We start from the raw sequence: 20,026 nt of genomic DNA, 5'->3' as shown, positions 1-20,026 counted from the left end.
TCTGTTAGTGTGTGGAACTGAGGTGCTTCGTCAGGAGCTCCTTCAGTTGTTGGAGGATGGAGAAGAGGACGCAGCCATGACTTGTGAGACGTCGTCTGAGGCAGCTGCTACTCACTGGGAGATCAGAAACATGGTGTCCTTGCAAAAGTGGAAAGAGGCCAGGCCTTGTCTTATAGACAATATGTTAGCTACTCTGGATCCACAGTCACACCGTGTGTGTCAGTGTGGCAAACAAGTAGTTGTGAGGTGTCTGGACTGCCTGCCTCTTCCATTCCTTTGTGCTGACTGTGATATTGCAGTTCACACACGTTTTGTCCTGCACAGCAGAGAGGCAGTAACAGGAGGGTTTTTGAAGCCTTCATCAGAGTTTCACAGGCCAATAGGTACGGTTTTTAAGTCCTATGCATTTCTTGCTATGTACTATGAGTGTGTGCTGTTATTGTATATTTATTGTGTATCAGTTCATTTCTAATTCTTTTTATATATATTGTGTGTTTTAATGTTAGTTCAGCTGTTGCCTGTGCAAAGGCCAGACTGTGTGTGACTGCCCAGCAGGTAACGTTGAGGTTTCACCCGGTGCAATTGTGGCTCTTGTAACCATAAATGGTAAGTTGCTCTTTTGTCACACACTACATACACAATAGATGTGTTTGCAGGTTTTAGTGCAAATTGTACATTGCTACATTGTTTTGAATTACCCTCGGCCCGCAGTATATGTGGGCACCTGTCAAAGGTCATTTGGATTTACCAGACCGCTTTGAAAACAACATGAAATCTAGTCTAATCTAATCTTATGATGACTGTCCTTGAATATTCTGTTGTTTGTCCTCTACTTAAAAGACTGGCCGAATATCAGCTGATGCCTTCAGTAAAAGTTTCTTGGAGTGGAGTGCTGTAAAGTGTGAAGTGGACAGGATGTGCAAGGAGCCATGCTTTAGCTGCCCTGCCTGCACTCCAGACATGCTCGCCGTGTCAGTTGATGGAAACCGCAAGCTTTATCGCTTTCAATCAAATGCAAGGTACGTTATGCATTGTGGACATAAATCAAATATGGATTTGTACAAAAATTGTATTTTGATGTTTCTTTTCAAATAACTGTCACTGTGTTCGTTCAGCACTTCAGAGCAGGGGAACTTTGAAGGTGTCTTCATTGAAGAAAATGAGGAAGTTGCTGAGTTTGTGAAATACATCCAGAGACACACAAATGATGTAAGATACACATATATATCAGTGCTGTCAGCGTTAATCTTGTTAAAATGACGTTAACGCCATAACCATATACTCATACGTGTGTGTGTGGATACATATTTGGATGGGTGGATATTTATTTTGTTTTTCTCTTGGTGTTGTCGTAATACTATTTACTTGACTTTATCTTAATGCATACTTCATTTTGTCACCATGTGTATTTAACAAAAAAAATGATGCAGTGATAAGTGGAACAAAATTCTTTCTTTCAGATTCAAATGATTCATGTTATGCAACAAATAATGTTTAACACATTAATTTTGAGGAAGCATTTTCACTATCACTCGCAGCTCAATTCACTTTGATTTCCTTTTGTTTCCAGATTCAGATCAATCATGGGAGTGGCTCTTCAGTTTGGTTTCTGTAGCTAACTGACCTGTTCAAATGTGTTAAGGCTTAATAAAGCCAAAGTTCTTACAGGCTACCAGCCAGTGGCAGTCAATAGTAACATTTTATCAGACCCAAAAGTGCAACAAGTAATGCTGTAAAAACTAAAATTAGTAACTTTTAAACTTTTCTTTGCATCTCACTCAAAAATAAAGACCTGCCTTACTACAAACAAAAGCTTGTCAGTCCAACAAACCCCACCCTGTAGTTGCTGTGATGCGTGTTTTCAAGCTATATAACACAGACTATTTGTTTTTCCCTGAGTAAACCAGCAGATGATAGTAACGTGCACGTGAGCCTGGTTGTGAGTGTTGTACTTGTCTGAGCAACGCCCAGTAGAAACTGACTGTTAGTCAAACCTGAGTAATTATACAAGTTTGAACTGGTCTAGTTCACTGTGGTTATTTTCCGTGTGAAACTCAAGTGTATTGATTCACTTCCACACACACTTTAATTTGTAGTTCAAATGCATTCTTTGCCTTTGAACATTAAATCTGTTGCAATAATTTGTACAGAGCTGCATGAGATATCAAGACTGTAACAGTTCTCCAAAACCACATTCAAGTTAACGCCTCCATTATTGGGCCACAGTTTGTGTTGATACCTGAATTTTTATTTAGAGAGAAAAAAAAACAAAAAAACAACTTTTTACCTCAGGCCTGATCAGCTGATTATGACTACATAATGAACAAAACTCAAATCCATTATTGTAAAATGTTTCCAGTTTACTCTTCATGTGAACAACCTGCAAAGATCACAGCTTTCATTAGACCAACATGCCTCAGTGACTCATTAACAGCTTCAACTATCACAATACAAGAAGATGGAACCATGACATGATACTGGAAATGTTTCCGTTTCAGAGTAATTGAAAACCAAGATGCACCCCATGTGAACTGTTGTATTCAAGGATTCATTCAATATATTTTTTACTCAACCAAAATTTCTGTGTTTCTTGAAATTGGCAATAAATGCCATTGAAGCTGGCATTTATTTTCTGTTGAGAAGTTGTTCTCTTGTGTGTTTTCCTGAAATTTGGATTTTGGCTTTTGACTTCTCTGGATTTTTGGGTTAGCTTTTTAATCCTTTCTGCCTGTGAGTTCACATTTTGGTTCTCATATACCCACAGCTACGAGGAGTAAAAACTTTAGGACTCTAGTGGAACATTCTAAAGTGCAGATTTAAGAGTGGATATTTTTTTTACAGGTTTTATTGATTATTTGTAAAAAAAAAAAAAAAAAAAGACTAAAGTAAAAAAAAGAGTTGTCTTTAATAAGTCCCTTAAACCTTTAATGGAGTTAGATTGGTTTTAGGGATTTTTTATCATTATTTTTTTTTAATTAACCACACTAAGAAGTGTGGAAATGATTTAAATGTGTCGTTGTGCAGTTAAAGCTGTTTATGTGACACCCTGACCTCCTGTGGAGCAGCTCTGAAAGAAATAGTCAATCGGCAGAGGACACATCGACAGTTTAGTCCATTCACAGAAGAAAAGACCAGAGAAAGGCCTGGACTTCCACAGAAGACACGTGTGGATGATCCAGATCCTATCACGGTAAAAAAAAGCCTTCATCACAACATCAGCCAAGTGAGGAAGACTCTCAAGGAGGGAGACCATCATTACCCAAGTCTTCCATTAAGAGAGTTCATTGTAAATCCAGTGTTTGTAACTGTCTCTAAAGCCAAACACCAAAACAGACCACATAAAAGTAAAAATTAATACAAGCTCAATTTATCTATTCTGTTGGTTATGATTAACAGAGCAAACAGTGGATCATGACAGATACATTTTTCTGTTTCAGTAATTCTTGTTTACCTGCTGTTGTCATACACTTTCTTATGAAAAAGAGTCAATATACTTTGTTTTTTTAAAACTAAGAAAAAAGGGGGTTGTGTTTGTACAATATCTAAATGTATGTGTTTTTTCTAAATTGTGCTAAATTTGCCCACTGAAATTTGCCCATTTTGTACTGAAATCCAGCGACTGAATACCTTCTGTAACATCGCCACTTTGAATAAAATTATGTTTGTTTTTAGGCAGCAGTTCATTTTTTGGTAATTCATAAATGTGTGTAAATATGATGTTAAGACGACTGTGTATTTATCTTTCAATTTTCTGAGTGATTGACAGACTGATTTATGATATGTTAACATGATAAATTTTGTCAGTCTAATCCCATCAGGATAACAAATATTTACTTCCTGTTGTAGAAAATCCATTAGTTTGTGAAGCAGTGTTTTGAATCAGATACTTACATATTTAATATTTATCTGAACTCCAGATATCAAATGTCATCTGTTCATCAAACTATTTGATTCCAGCCACACTAGAATTTCACATGTCAAATCACAAAAAAGTGATCTATAATATAATAAATATATAAGTTTATGGTAAAAAGAAGAGAGACTTACAGGTTGTTCAAACAGAGCAGAAGCTGAAGAATCTCTACTATACACCCAAGGTTTGTCACTGTGTTCTTGTCTCAACTTGTGTTGTCTGGCTCCAAATGTTCATCAGCTTTGCTTGTTTTTCTTGTTTGTATTTTTTTTCTCCACCCATTTGATTAAGGGTGCATTGGGAATATAAAATACCATAAAGGCACAAATAAGTCACATAAAAAACAAACAAACAAAAAACAGCACAGAGTGATAAAAAAGTTTACATTTATTTTTTATATCTCTCTTTGAATGTGTTGGTGTGAGATTCTATCCAGAAAGAAGAAAACAGGAAACTGAGAATAATACACAAATTATTTCATTTAAAAATAGTTTTAAATATTCTTGTTACTGCAGTCAGTAGGTTTTAATTTGTTTAGAATAAATTCATAATTATTCTATAGATGTCACATTGACTCCAGAAAAAAATAAAATTATATAAATATATATAATATAAAAACATAATATAAAAATAAAATTAAATAATAAATAATAAATAAATGCTTCAAAGTGTTAAAAGGGCACGAAAGAGAGCATGTGAGCACAAAGGCATGACCATGGCAGTCAAGAAAAAAAAGGTTAACCGTTATATTTCAAACCAACCCATTCTTTCTACATCTCAACCCCATTAAATGATCTTGCTGTTTGCTCTCATTTACATGTCGTCTCAGGCCTAAATGTTTGCTTATTCCAGTATCATTCCATAGATGTTTTCTAATCTAATCGAGGATGTATTCCCTGCTAGTAAAATTAATAATGTAGTTAACAAGTAGAAAAAAAAAATATGTGAGTGCCCTATGTGAGAAAACAATTTGGTTTATTCTGCTGATACCCCTCCATTATCCAAGTGTGTGCTTTTTTAATGACTTAAAAGTATAAAACCTCAATTTCAATTCCATGAATACAAACTTTGTGTCGTGGATTATGAATCTATAGATTAAAGGTCATGATTACTTCACAGCCTGGCTTGAGACAGAGTTGTGAGACTGTCAGTCTACATTGTCTCTGCAGAAAATGAACCTATGAAACAAACTACAGCTGATTATTTTACACACACCAGACTGGATTTATTTAACCTCCCAGCTTCAGGACACATTTGATCATTTTAAACCAAAATATCAATCATCATATGTTAAAAATGGCATTAAAATCAGCTGACTACACTTCCTGCAGGTGAAGAAATAAAGTAGAATTTTATTACAGCTATAAATTTTGTGAACAGCAATGTTAACATTACTTTTATTTTTGTTACACAGAACTATAAAAACAAGAACTTGTGAGCTGCAGCCACATAAGTCTAATTTCCCCCTGTGGAAACCTGCAGATAATGTGCACTCCATGTCAGTGTTTTTTATCATGGTTTGCAATCCATACCGGGTGCTCTGCCATGGTGATGTGTCCTCATGTTCCACACACACTTTAGTATGCAGTGTGTGTTTCCTCTTTGCCTTTGAACATTAATATATTATTAAAGAATATTTCTTTAGTGGGAAGAAGGAACAAAAGACAGGGAAACAGTGCAGCTGCTCAACATCTGGAAGCCCCCCCCCCCCCCTACACAACCAGAACTTTGTATTTGTTGTTTGTGCAACAAGGATTTCTGCTTCTTTGAGGAGCACAATGCAGCTGGAATTTAGGAGTTACCCTCCTGAGCTGAAAATTTACATTTACATTTGCAATGATTGATTACACAGCAGTGGGGAGTAGATGTCATCACAGTAGATGTCTTTCTGAAAGTGCTGTAACTAAGTTTAAGAATATAATGCACCCACTGTTATCATCTTCAATGCCCTGTACCAACATAGAGCAGAGCAGCTATCTGAACGCTACCCCAACAGAGGTCGATTATCTTGTTAATAATTTTACCTCCTCACTACGTACGACTCTGGATACTGTAGCTCCTGTGAAAACTAAGGCCTCAAATCAGAAGTACCTGACTCCGTGGTATAATTCTGAAACACGTACCCTAAAGCAGATGACTCGTAAGCTGGAGAGGAAAATTTAGAGGATCATCATTTAGCCTGGAGAAATAGTTTGCTGCTTTATAAGAAAGCCCTCCGCAAAGCCAGAACATCTTACTATTCATCACTGATTGAAGAAAATAAGAACAACCCCAGGTTTCTCTTCAGCACTGTAGCCAGGCTGACAAAAAGTCAGAGCTCTTTTGAGCCAACCATCCCTTTAACGTTAACTAGTAATGACTTCATGAACTTCTTCACAAATAAAATTTTTATCATTAGAGAAAAAATTACCAATAATCATCCCACAGATGCAATATTATCTACAGTTACTCTTAGTACCATTGATGTTAAGTTAGACTCTTTTTCTCTAATTGATCTTTCTGAGTTAACTTCAATAATTACTTCCTCACTTCACTGTTAATTCCTCCATCAACGGTTAGCTGAGCTGGTCAGAGCGTGGTGCTAATAATGCCAAAGTCATGGGTTCAAGTTTTTTTTCCACTATGTTGAAGTAATTTCTTGTAAACACACATTTCTCTTGTGTTCTTAACAGTTCTTCCACCCTCTTTTTTGGTATATTAGTCAACAAAAGGATCAGTTTGCACACAAGTTGTAGGCCGGTTAGCTCAGCTGGTCAGAGCGTGGTGCTAATAACGCCAAGGTCATGGGTTCAATCCCCATACTGGCCATTCCAGCAGCCATCTAAGGTGCTGTCTGGTGATAGATTGTGGATTTTATTTGGTGGGATCCAAGAAAAATCCTCTGCCAACTTCCAGGTGAGTGATGTACGCAACTACAAATGACAGCAAACCACAAAATTCACTGACACATGACACGCTAATGAATACATTACATGCTTAGCTACAATCTCCAAATCACTTTTCCAGCTACTTTCTGGATAAATCACTCATTTCCAAAGTCTGACACAGCATACTGCATCAAAAACTGCTGCTTTATATCCTCACTGTTAGATTATAATATTATTTTATGCCATGTTAGACCCCTAATTAAAGATTGTGAATTATTATGTAGTTTTACTTTGCATTATTCTCCTGAATTAGAAGAAGCCGACAACTATTGCATTAGTTAAACTGATTTGCATTAAAGTAGACTGCTGATTTATTGTGAATGAATGATATTGTTTTATGATGCATTATACTGCTGAGTTATAAGAAATACTGTTTGCAGAAAGTCATTGCCTTATTTGTCTGATTAGAAGAGAACAGAACATACTGGAGTTTTCTGCCCCATCTCAGCAGGAGCAGATAAACGGGGAGCCAAGGTCGTAGCTTAGGCGCTGTGTGAGAGAAAGCATGTGAATGTTTAGGCTTTTATGATAAGGTGGAGACACCAGAGGCTATAAGAGTTTGAGCAATGCTCCACCATTTTGAGATCTGATGCTGTCTGCAGTTTCCATCTCCCACGTGTGTGATCATTAAAATCATCGTTTGACTCAACCCGACCGGACCAGTGTTGTTATTGTGGTTTTTCTCTTGTCTCCATCCCCAATATTTTTGAACCATAACATCACCTATCGACCCTAACAGTAGAAGACGCACACCATGTATTGTTTTGTGGCAAATTTCTTCTTAAAGCATTTTTTGTAAGTCAACAGAAGAGTTTTTTTCCCACTATGTTGAAGTAATTTCTTGTAAACACACATTTCTCTTGTGTTCTTAACAGTTCTTCCACCCTCTTTTTTGGTATATTAGACAAAAAAAGGGGTCGGTTTAGGTACAAGTTGTGGGCCGGATAGCTCAGCTGGTCAGAGCGTGGTGCTAATAACGCCAAAGTCATGGGTTCAATCCCCATACTGGCCATTCCAGCAGCCATCCAAGGTGCTGTCTGGTGATACACTGTGGATTTTATTTGGTGGGATCCAAAAAAAAACCTCTGCCAACTTCCAGGTCAGTGATGTACGCAACTACAAATGACAGCAAACCACAAAATTCACTGACACATGACACGCTAATGAATACATTACATGCTTAGCTACAATCTCCAAATCACTTTTCCAGCTACTTTCTGGATAAATCACTCATTTCCAAAGTCTGACACAGCATACTGCATCAAAAACTGCTGCTTTATATCCTCACCTATCGACCCTAACAGTAGAAGACGCACACCATGTATTGTTTTGTGGCAAATTTCTTCTTAAAGCATTTTTTGTAAGTCAACAGAAGAGTTTTTTTTCCCACTATGTTGAAGTAATTTCTTGTAAACACACATTTCTCTTGTGTTCTTAACAGTTCTTCCACCCTATTTTTTGGTATATTAGACAAAAAAAGGGGTCAGTTTAGGCACAAGTTGTGGGCCGGTTAGCTCAGCTGGTCAGAGCTTGGTGCTAATAATGCCAAAGTCATGGGTTCAATCCCCATACTGGCCATTCCAGTATGGAAGGTGCTGTCTCATGGTAGACTGTGGTTTTGTTTGGTGGGATCCAAGAAAAAAACTTCTGCCAACTTCCAGGTGACAGATCGGGCCACGTAAGCTTTATGACGTCCATTGGCAGTTGATACTCTGGCTTAGTGGGTGGATCCACTGTGCATGTGGCAGGTAGGACTACGTTTTTAAGAGCGTGATACATGGGAGAAATGCTGTGGCATGCACTTATTTCAAGCAACAATCAATTATTTCAAGCAACAATCAAGCAATATCCACCAGCCACGTGACCAACCCAACACCAGCAGTTGGCTCAAGCAGACTCCAACGAACGTTCGTGAAAAGTGGGAGCTTCTGCCAGACCATGTGGCCTAACGGACAAGGCGTCTGACTTCGGATCAGAACATTGCAGATTCGAGTCCCCTCGTGGTTGGTTGTGAGTTCTTGAGGAGCAGGCATGCGTTGCTAAGTGCTGCTGGATGTTTGCTGGAAGCTGAGACCTGCTGTTATTTGACAGCTACTGGAAGTTGCAGGTGACTGCTTGAAGCAGAGTGCTGCTAGCAGCTGAGAACTGCTGCAGGGTGAGATCTGCCGGAGGTTTAAAGCTGCTTGAAGCACCTTGAGCCTGCTTGAGGCTTGAAGCTGCTTGAGTCACTTGAGTTTAAATTATACTACTCTTCATATTCAGTATGTTTGAAACCTTTCATCGGTCTGGTTAGTGCTTTTATTCTGTTGTTGCCAGAGGCGGAGCCAGACATTTGAAACACCCGGGGCTTAGACCAAAAGGGTAGTATGCATGTGGGATTTTTTTTTTTTTTTGGGGGGGGGGTAGAAATTACTGAAAGATTAATTGGCTCTGTTTTGAGTTTTGTTCAAAAAACAATGACTTCATATAGGGAAAAATATATATCACATGTGCAGGACACCTTAAACTAGTTTTTTAATTAGGCAGCAAGGCAGAACAAAATCGGGGCTGCATCAAGACATGAGGACTAAACCCCAATTCAACCAGACCCAGAACTGATCCGGAATTAAAACAGGACTACAACAGTTCAAAATCAGGACTACTGAGGACTTAACCAAGACAGAACCAGAATCAGAACTAGATGATAGTAGCACTAAAAGTCATCATAGACCTGCAGTACATTTATTGTTTAATTCTACCAAAGTACAATATTTAGATTGAGAAAAGTTTATATAATTATTTAGCCTTGTTGTGCAAACAAGCCTGCAGAACTTAATAAATATAGAATTTGAAAAATAACAAACCTAAAAAGAAACACTAGGTACGAGATACATGAGGACGGTGATACTTTTGGTAAACAACCATTTGACTAACATGTGTGTCTCACCTGCTCTTGTTCCACCTCTGTTCTGTCCTCATTCTCCTCTCTCTCCCTCTCTGTTCCTCTCTCTCTCTTTGTGCTGACAATCATCAAATATACAGTTGAAACCACATATTTATGTACTCTTCGGATCAAAACACAAACACTTTTTTAATTGTAACATCAAATCAGACTAAATGTTTATTTTTTAGACTGATAAATCTAAAAAACATATTTGTTAACTTTAAGAGTAAAGAGAGAAACTATCTGTATTTCTTAATTGCAAATGGCACCAAATTGTATTCAAACTGAGCCACACTTATGGAGCTCCACAGTTCTTTTCCTGGTGTTTTGGTTGACATCTTTTGATTTTCCCATGTCACAGAAAATTTACTCACATGGACTCTACTAACCTATCAGAAGCTTCTTCAGCTCAGAATGGAATCGTCTGGAGTTTCTTATTAGTTAACAATAAACTTAGTGTACATGTACTCCTAAATTTGATGAAAGTGATAAAAAAATACAGCTCTGTCTCTCTTTATTCTGACATTTAACTAATTCAAAAGATATTTCAATATTTATCTAAAAGAAAAGTTTACTCTAAATTGATGTTGTACAGTAAAAATGTTTTATGTTTTCTCCCTAAAGTGTAAATATCTGGTTACAAATGTGAATATCCTGCTGTGTACTGAAATCCCTCTTATTTTGCATAGAAATATACTGAACAACATACAAAGCATAATATATAAAATAACATTTACCTGAGTTTTTTCTTTGAAAGAACCCTCTAATGTCCATTCTTATATTTCAGTGCATAACTGAAACCGATTTAGTCGGGGAGGGTAAGAACTGAAAATATGAAATAAACACACGTAAGCTAAGACTCTCAAAAAAATAGCATTTGTTCGGCTTTTCATTTCGCCATTTGTTGATTCACTCGAAGAGCAAGTAACGTAATATTGGTCAAGTGATCAGTTTGATATCAATCTTTCGTGATGCACCGTCATATTTACATTATTTGTACAGTACGAATGATTTTCTTTGGTACCTGGTCAAACTTAAGCTCTCCTTAGTATGGCTGGCTCCGTTTCTCCAACAGCGCACTCACTGCTGGCAGCAGCTGCCCCGCCCCCTCGCTCAGTCGCTTAGTGCCTGAGCTCGGATCATACCAATATGAGGGGGGATTCACGCACAGTCGTAAATTCCCACGGTGTGCACTATGTGCTTCGAATATTGTGTGTACTTTTTGTTTTATACAGTTGTCAGCCAGGCATCTAACTATGAAAAAATTACACTCCAAAAGACCCCGGGCTTCTGACAAAACAACCCGGGCTTAAGCCCAGTAAGCCACCCCCACGCTCCGCCCCTGGTTGTTGCTGTAGCGGGTTGTCAAATGCAGTTATTCATCAGTTAGTCAATGACCAGAGAATTGATTGTTTTGTCATTATTTTAATCACATTTAAAGCTGGTTCCAGTTTCTGAAATGTGAAGATTTGTCACGGCTGGGGGCAGTCGTGTGGTGTATTGAGAAAAGGATCCAAAAGGCAGGCACTGGCTGGGGTGCGAGTGAGTGTTTATTTACAGCGGTGATAAGGTGACAAAAACAGGAAGAGCAGAGCGGGGAGTAAACAACCTAAACATGGAAAACTAAAGAACAAAACTTAAACCAGACACTCACAATTAGGCTAACGAGACAGGGGAGAGGTAAAACTGAACACACTGACATGAGACATGAACTTTCAGAATTAAACAGGAAACTAACAGACACAGAGAACCAGACAGGACACTGAACTTGACAGGCAGACTCATGAGCAGACACAATAACTCCATGGACAGACAGAGGGAACACAGAGAAGTGGGAGCAGGCAGGCAAAGAACAGAAACCTAACAAATGGCAAAATCACAACAGAATACATACTCGGAATGAACAAAAGCATGATTTTCTTGATCATATATGATCTTAAACTTAATGTCTTTAAAGGTTTGAACTTTTAAAATGTAACAAAAGATTGAATCTTTGAGTTTTTTTTAATTGTTCTTATTGTATCTAGAGTGATGACATTTAATGTCATTTTTCAGATGACAGACGTGGAGGAGAGACATGTTACTTTGCCCTAAGCTGTGTCTGGCAGGCAGAGCATCTCCACGCTCCACAAAGCTGATGCTTCTGATTTGGAGTAAATGAGCTGAGGGAGACATCTGGTGGACAAACACAGACATGACAAGAAGAAAGATTAAAGTGCAGAGGGGAGACAAACAGCTGGAAATACTTGTTGGAAAGGATTGTCATGCTTCAGAAAAACACACAGCACACACTCTAACAATCCTTTATTTGCACTGAAGGAGACACGTGAAGAAACCAAATCACACAATAATGACGTGAACACATTTATAGCCAGTGTTCAAGATGATGGATAGAAACGAAAATCATGGAGCATTTATGCATTTTTAGGTCTGTGTCACAGAAACTGTTCAGCTATTCTCTGTTTATTAGTCTATTTATTAGGAACCTCTGTTGGTTTTATATGTAAAGCATTTTTCTTCTATCATTGAACCTTTTCAGGGTTTTCTCATAGTAGTTCTGGGGAGTTTTTAATTTTACAGATTTACAGCTTCAGAATAACTTTGTGATGTCCGATTAGAAAGTCTGTGTCCATGTGGATTTTTTTATATGAATGATGAATTTGTTGTATTGCATTTGAGTTAGATTTTTACTGATGGATGATCCAAGTCAATGCACACAGCAGCAAAAAGAACTACAGCAACACAACCGAGAACAAACGAGCAGCACAAACAGGAAAGCAAACTGAGAACAAAGCAGCAGGGTATCCCTCAGCAGCAGCTACAATATCTTCAGAGTGACAAACTGCATTTAGCAGAACACCAACTTAAATTCAAAGAACCGCAAACTGCAGTTTCTACAAACCCGCTAAACGACTCCACCTGAACAGGAGAGGAGCGCTTCCTGAACCGATGTTTGTCAAAACGTCACGCCGCTGTCAGATTGGTGTTCACGCCGCCGTCGCTCCAGTACAGCTGAGCAGACTGCAGCCGTGGGAGAGAGTGACTGTGTTTCGCACGCTCAGCATTCTGATCCTGGACTTCATGACAGATCTGCCACTGTGAGTAACACTGCTTCGTCTTCCGTGGACTCTGTATCTGCTACATCAGATGACTGTGTGTTTGAACTCTACAGACATTGTTCAGAGGGACTCCTCGGTGTCACGTTATTCACCGGTTGTCCTCGCTCGTGATCTTTGTGTTCCTGAGCCGTCAGACTCTGCTAATGCTCGCAGTGTTTTCTCTGAGTTAGCCAATATGGATTTTCCAGCTGTTGAGTTTGCTGAACAAAGGACTGTTACTCCACCCCAGACTCACCTCCACACTATCACTGGCATTGTATCCCCACTGGACTGTTTTCCTCCTCAGCCTGCTGATTCTGAGGTTTCACAGCCTGAGCCCAGCCACACCATCAACAGTTGTGAATAAAACAGTGCGTGCTGAGGAGTCTGGACATCAGTAATCCTGCTCCTGCATCTGAGACTTCCTGTGTTGATCCGCCAGTTTCCCGGTTTGTGATATTTTCTGCGCCTCAGCTGGTAAACGTAAATGGTAGCAGAGTGCCACCTGCCATAGTTAAACTGGCTGAAATGCTGGAATTAGTGCCTCAGAAATAATGAATTAGGTTGGATTTTGTGTTTCACAGCCATTTATATGTAAACCAGCTCACCATGCTTTTGTGTCAGTCACTGTTAACACTGTTGTGGTATTGTTACACCCTTGGACTGTGCAGTTTATTCTGTGATGGCCTGTGAAAATACACCTGCTTCTGTAACCTCCTTCTGAGCTGAGAGTTACTGAGTTTGCTAAGCCTGAATCTGTGTATACAAAGACTGTTTCAAAGATTCGCTATTTCGAACATGGACAGCTTAAGAACAGCAGAGTTGCTAAAACCAGCCTGCCATACGTCTGTCTCCTGAAACTGTGTTTGACACCATTAACCTAGTTTACCCAGTGACTGTTACTGAGCTCCGCTCTGCACCTTGCACCTACCCATACCATAGGTCAGTTTCTAGCTCTATTACCTGTTCAGGCTTTAGCTCCACTGCTAGCTGCTGAAAGCTCTAGTGAGCTTATTCAGTCAGCTGAGGACTGCATCTTTCTGACAAAGAGGACGAGCATCAAAATTTCCCCTCAGAGGTGAAAAAGATCATGATAAAGAAGACTTAAGGCGGCACCACAGAAGAGGGAGACTTTAATGTGGCAAAAGTACACACACGTTGTACTTAAGTAGAAGTACAGAAACCTGTGTTAAAAATGCTCCAGTAAAACTGATTCAATGTATTTACTTAAGTAAAAGTGAAAAAGTACAGGCTCTGAAATGTACTCAGTGTAAGACAGTAAAAAGTAGCTGAGTTCTGCCTCGTGAGCAGAGAAAAAGAAGGAAAATAAAACATGGCTCTATTTTCTGTTGCCTACGTTGTAGAGGGCGACTTTGTCCCTAAACAGGAAAATGAGGAGTCAGGAGTTAAAGTGGATTCAGCAGGTGGAGGAACCCTAAAATCAGCTGTAATGGCTCAGTGCCTGGAAAAGATCACAAATCACAATCATTTCTATTCAGAGCTCCAGTGGATTTTCTGAATGTACAGGCTGTGATCAGCTGACCTGCTGCTCTTTGTGGATTTACACAAGTGAATTCAACCAGATGTCAGCTGATGTTTTTATGAGTTGAACAGGCTGATTTCCATTCTCTACACTGACAGTAAATTGTTTATGCTGTCTTTAGATTAGACACTATTCAGCTGCTCTGAAGGTGGAATTCAGTGAATCTAAGCGCCACAGTCACACACTGTTCTGTACTTTAAATCCATCACAGTGCAGCAAACTAACCTGTTTATCCTGCAGTAGCATGCAACCTTTAAATAACACAGTTAGTCTTCATCAGTTTGTTTAGCAGCACATTTCAGAATATGAAAAAACATAATGTCACATGTACAGACCCAATATTTGATTTAAAAACTAAGCTTTAAATGTTACATGTGAGCTTTACCCCCTCCCTGTGAAATACAGCAGCTGGACCTTTAGCTACAACTCACTGTGACACAAACTGCACATGAAGAGTTTGTGTGTTTGCTGATGTTTGTTGAGCTGATAGAAACGTTGCATTTGAAATGTCCTCATGCTTAAAGTTTGATGCTTGAAGGCTGTCTTCATCCTGCTCTCTCAGGCTTTGTTCAATGTTGCAGTGAAACAGAATTTACAAAGACAAAAACAAAAAAAGACACGAACTGATCCACATCAGTTTATAACAATATTGAACACAGGCTGCAGCTGGACACTGACAGGTAACATCATTTTCACCTGCTGTCGCCTGGATGTGGAGCTGCACTGTAAACAAACACTGAAGCCCAATTCCATCAGAGTAGGAACAGAAATCTTTAACGAACTAAAATAATAAATTTCATCAGCTTCTCAGCCCCTGAATACAAGCAGACTAGTGGATCAGAAGGTTAGAGTTAGCTAATAATCTCTAATGTTTTTGATGCTATTTAGAGAACAGATAAAAACTTTTTTTCACAGCAACGTCCCCGTATTATCAGGACAGTTTGAACTTTTGCTGTATTTCAGTTAAAGTGTGTTTTAAATCTGCATCACTGATTTGTGCCATGACATGATCTCTTCATCGTCTTTCTGCCACAGCAAAGAAAGTCTTAATTAGGCGATTAATGACAAACCAGCCTCTGTGTGAGCGCACTGTAACATCATGATACCATAAACACTGCATATGAAACTTGTTCTCATCTGTCCTGTATGTCATCATTAGGCAAGTTAAGAAAATATAATGTTTAATGATAATTCCAGAAAATAATACTAACATGTGGTATTATTACTAGTATTAATATAGTAGTAGTAGTATTTTTAGAGGTGCTCTGATTAAATTTGGGGGCGCTTGAACACCTCATAGGAGGAGTTATGAAAAAAGTGAAACCAAACGGAGCAACTTGTCATAGTCGACCTGGACCGGTTCTAGACAAGCATATATAAGGGGGCAGACCGAAATGTAAAGGGGGCAAATGGTGGAAGTGGAGGCAGGAAAGGGGTGGGGTTGGGTGGGGTGTTCTTAATAACTGTTTTTGTCATGTAACTGAATTGCACTTTGTCAGGCCTCTACCCTAAGGCTAGACCAACTTGGGTGTCCCACCTGAAGGCTGGTCTAACTCTTAGGGTCACCGAGGCACGCAAACCCCCTGACCACATTAAGGTGGTAATCCGTCAGGGGGGAAACAGAAAAACAAAACAACCAAAATATTCCTCATCTGTCACGGTTTGCCGGGGCAGGCCGTGTGGATAAATAACGGACCCAAGATGCAGACTGCTTAAGTGGAGGGTGAGCTTTATTTACAACCGGAGAAGTACAACAAAAAGGGGTGGCGAGAAACAGAACGGTAAAAACTCTGAACTGGGAAAACTAAACACAACACCAGAACACGAGCGAGGGTACCTTGCAGGGAGACTGACCAGGAAGCCGGAGGCATAAACACAGAATGGCGTAAGGGAAATGACGCAGACGAACCAGCAACTACCATGACAGAAGACACAACTTAAATACACTCAGAGAACACAGGTGGGGAACACAGCTGGGAGGAACTAGGCTAACGAGACAGGAGAAAGGTAAAACTGAACACATTGACATATGACACAGACCTTCACAATAAAACAGGAAACTCAGACACAGGGAGACAAGATGTTGAACTAAACAGACAGATTCACACACAGACAGGGTGACACCATAGACAGACAGAGATACAGATGCAGACCGAATATAACACGTAGAACTCAAACAACAATAATCATCATGATAATAAACTGGAAAATGATAATAATAAACTTAAAGCGCTGGGTCACCGACCCAGGACCATGACATCATCAGATTCTAACAACAACTAAACAACAACTAACAACTAAAAGCACTAATTAGATGCCTTATATTAAATATATCCAAGCCCAGCAATAATACATCTTACTATTGCTAATATTAACAAAACTAAAAAGGGTAGGCGATGTTATTTAAAAAATACAGTTCACCAAGTCTTAAAAAATAAAACTCAAAAATAGAATTAAAAAAGAAAATAAAGAATAAATTAAACTATCCATCCAGATCTTTACAACCAACAACATCAAATCCATCTTTATTGAATGGCCTAATTCTCAAATAAATTTGTAAAATAAAGATTAAAATAAGACTTCTCAATATAACCAATATTTACAAAACTAAAACGGGTTGGCATAGTAATGAAAAAAAAAAATCACCAGCTCTTGAACAAAACAGATTTTGTCATGCTTTAAGCTTATTTGTTTCGCAAGGAACTGAAGTCTGTTTGCAACTAAACAGCTCCACTCTCCTTTCTCCTCGGTCCACTCTACAACAACAGTCTCCTGTTTACCTTTCCAAAAACACTCTTACAGAGTCATCCATATCCAACTTATTTGTTATGGACTTCTCATGGACCAAGGTCACCAAATTCCTCTTTCTCTTATGTTGCAAAACTAAATAATCTTTGCTAAAATCACACGCGTCTGACAGACACAAGTCCCCCAGTCGGCAGCTGGCAGCAGACAGGCTCACAGTGGTGCTTGTGGGATTGAGAAACACGTCTTTTCCAGACTGAGGCCACGTCCACACCAGCCCGGATAGATTTGAAAACGGCGTCTTTGTCTGAAAACACTCCGCGTCCACACTAGTGTTTTCAGCTGTTTTCACAGAGTTGTGCATCCACATTGAAAGGGTTGAAACTCTTACGTCCCAGTACTGCGCATGCGTGAAACGCAAGACGATTCGACCTGCCTCATTTCTGTCTGCCGCTTATTTACTTCCCGGCTCTTAGAAACGTCTCTTTGAAAAGCGCAGAGTTTTTTTAAATGGACTAACAATGAGGTGGAGTTGTTGCTGCGAGTAACACAAAAGTACAAAGTTGCAAAAGCGAGTGAGAATCATGAATCATGCAGCGGCCAACAACGGTCCAAGCGTGGGATTTCTCTCCTGGAAATGTGCACATTATCTTTTCCTTTCTATTGGTAGGTGGCACAGTGCACGTGTGGCAAGTAAGCAAGCTAGAAGACTGGCAATGCTGGGTATCCAGTTACAGAAGCAACACATTAACAAGAGAAGTCTGAGTAAAACCAAAGTTACTTTCCCTAGTAACTAGTTACTCTGAAAGTAATGAGTAACTTGAAGTAACTGAGTTACTTTTGATATAAGTAACTAGTAATGTAACTAAGTTACTAATTTAAAGTAACTTACCCAACACTGTACATAACATTCATCAATCTTCAAACATTAAAGAAGGAAAACCTCTGGGGGACAAACCCAGTTTGATCCGGATGGATAATTGATCCAACATGTCTATTTAATCTGTTTGCCAAAATTTTAGTGGAAATTTTCATATCCAAATTCAACAAAGCAATATGTCGATAAGAGGAACATTCTGTTTCATCCTTTCCTTCTTTCAATAACAAAGAAATATTAGCGCACGGCGGAATGCTTGAGTATGGAAAGAATGCTTAAACATTCTCAATAAAAGCAGGGCCACCTTTTCAGAGTATTTTTTATACAATTCAATGCCAAACCCATCTGGGCCTGGGGACTTTCCACTGGGGAATGACTTAATAGCTTTCGAAACTTCTTCAACAGTAATATCTGAGTTTAAAGCCTCTCCTGCAGCGTCATTCATTGTCGGGAGATCCTGCTTCCCAAACCAATGAGAAATATTGCCCCAAGATTTCGACATATAGAGCTCTTCATAATATTCTCTAAATCGCTCATTAATAGCTTTAGGGCTAATTAAAATTTCGCCTGATCTTGATTTTATTTTGTGTATAGCCCTACTAGCCTGTAGGCCTCTCAGCTGCCGAGAAAGAAGCTTATGGGGCTTATCTCCAAACACAAAATGCTTCTGTCTGATCCTAAATAGCTGATCTGTTACTTGACAAGATAAAATTGTGGTTTACTCAAACTTCCTTTTAATGATGTCTTGAAACAAAGAGGGACAAGAGGAGGCCTTGTGGTCCTGTTCTAACTGTGTTAATTCAGCTTCTATTTCAAACAGGCGTTTCTGGCGTCCTTTTTTTAACGAGGATTCAAAAGAAATAATTTCTCCTCGCATGTTTCCCATAGAATCGAATCAGAAACGTCTTGTTTATCATTAGTTTCCAAGAATTCTGATATTTTAGTTGTCATAAATCGGCAAAAGGATGTCTCAGACAGGAGTGACGGGTGAAAACGCCAGTTGTTTCGTACCACAGAAGTCCAGGACTAAAGATCCAAGATCAAGATATTATGATAAGTTGAGCATACAACTTTAGACATCAATTTAGAATCAAGCAAAAAAATAATCTATTCTGGAGTACGATTTGTGCACTTGTGAAAAACAAGAGTAATCTCTACCAGTGGGGTTACACAGTCTCCAAACATCAACAGGTTAGTAGAACTCAACATATTATTATTCAGAACAGTCGAAGCGTTAAACAACTGGGAGGTTTGAGTGGATCTAACCAAGAGTTTATCAAGTACACAATTAAAATCGCCTCCTAAAATTACACGAGTATCAGCGAGACTAAGTAATAAATTAAATATTTGTTGAAAGACAGATCATAATTATAAAGCCAGGACGGTTTGCCACTTCATTTTACGCGTTAAAGCAGGGGGCAGGGGTGTCAAACTCAAATACACAGTGGGCCAAAGTTCATAACTGGATCAAAGGAGCTTGCAAAGAAAAGCGTCTGGACTTCTTTAAGTTACTTGAAGACGTTTCACCTCTCATCCGAGAAGCTTCTTCAGTTCTGCACCAGTTCATAACTGGATCAAATAATCATTGAAAAAAAATCTTCCTCCAAATATAACAAGGAATCTTTTCTTATGGACTCAAACAAGTTTTGCTGAAAAACGAAATATGGAACAAGCAAAGCTTAATACTAAACAATATATAAAACTAATATAAACTTAATATTGCACACATGCAAAATCAAATTTCCAATTAAATAACAGATCAGTTGAAGTCATTTCTTAAATAAAAATTGCATTTGCAGCATTCTGAATTAAATTTTAAATTTAATTAAATTAATTTTTTTCATCATATTCTCCCACCTGTTCAGAAAGCTCCTGTTTTCTCCCTTTCTTTTTGCCACTTTGGGATTGGTAGCATGTAGGGATGGGTATCGTTTAGGTTTTATCCAATACCAGTACCAAACCAGTACTTTTGAAACGGTGCCGGTGCTTAAACGGTGCTC

The 20,026-nt window shown here is 38.8% G+C and overlaps 1 protein-coding gene, 1 long non-coding RNA gene and 3 other non-coding genes across 5 annotated transcripts in view; 3 read left to right on the top strand and 2 right to left on the bottom strand.

The window, feature by feature from the left end:
- The window catches only part of LOC146675489 (uncharacterized), a 129,538-nt gene that overhangs the window by 21,283 nt on the left and 88,229 nt on the right, over positions 1 to 20,026 (bottom strand). The window lies entirely within an intron of this gene.
- The window catches only part of LOC146675491 (NACHT, LRR and PYD domains-containing protein 1-like), a 154,453-nt gene that overhangs the window by 54,160 nt on the left and 80,267 nt on the right, over positions 1 to 20,026 (bottom strand). The window lies entirely within an intron of this gene.
- Positions 6,648 to 6,721, top strand: trnai-aau (transfer RNA isoleucine (anticodon AAU)). The gene has a single exon. It is a non-coding gene; the product is annotated as a tRNA-Ile (tRNA).
- On the top strand, positions 7,779 to 7,852 carry trnai-aau (transfer RNA isoleucine (anticodon AAU)). The gene has a single exon. It is a non-coding gene; the product is annotated as a tRNA-Ile (tRNA).
- On the top strand, positions 8,345 to 8,418 carry trnai-aau (transfer RNA isoleucine (anticodon AAU)). The gene has a single exon. It is a non-coding gene; the product is annotated as a tRNA-Ile (tRNA).

Source organism: Rhamphochromis longiceps, linkage group LG3, assembly GCF_057381845.1.
Source record: "Rhamphochromis longiceps isolate RC_006_pf linkage group LG3, R_longiceps_female_GT1.1, whole genome shotgun sequence".
NCBI classification, from domain to species: Eukaryota; Metazoa; Chordata; class Actinopteri; order Cichliformes; family Cichlidae; genus Rhamphochromis; species Rhamphochromis longiceps.
This window is presented reverse-complemented; position numbering and strand designations above follow the sequence as displayed.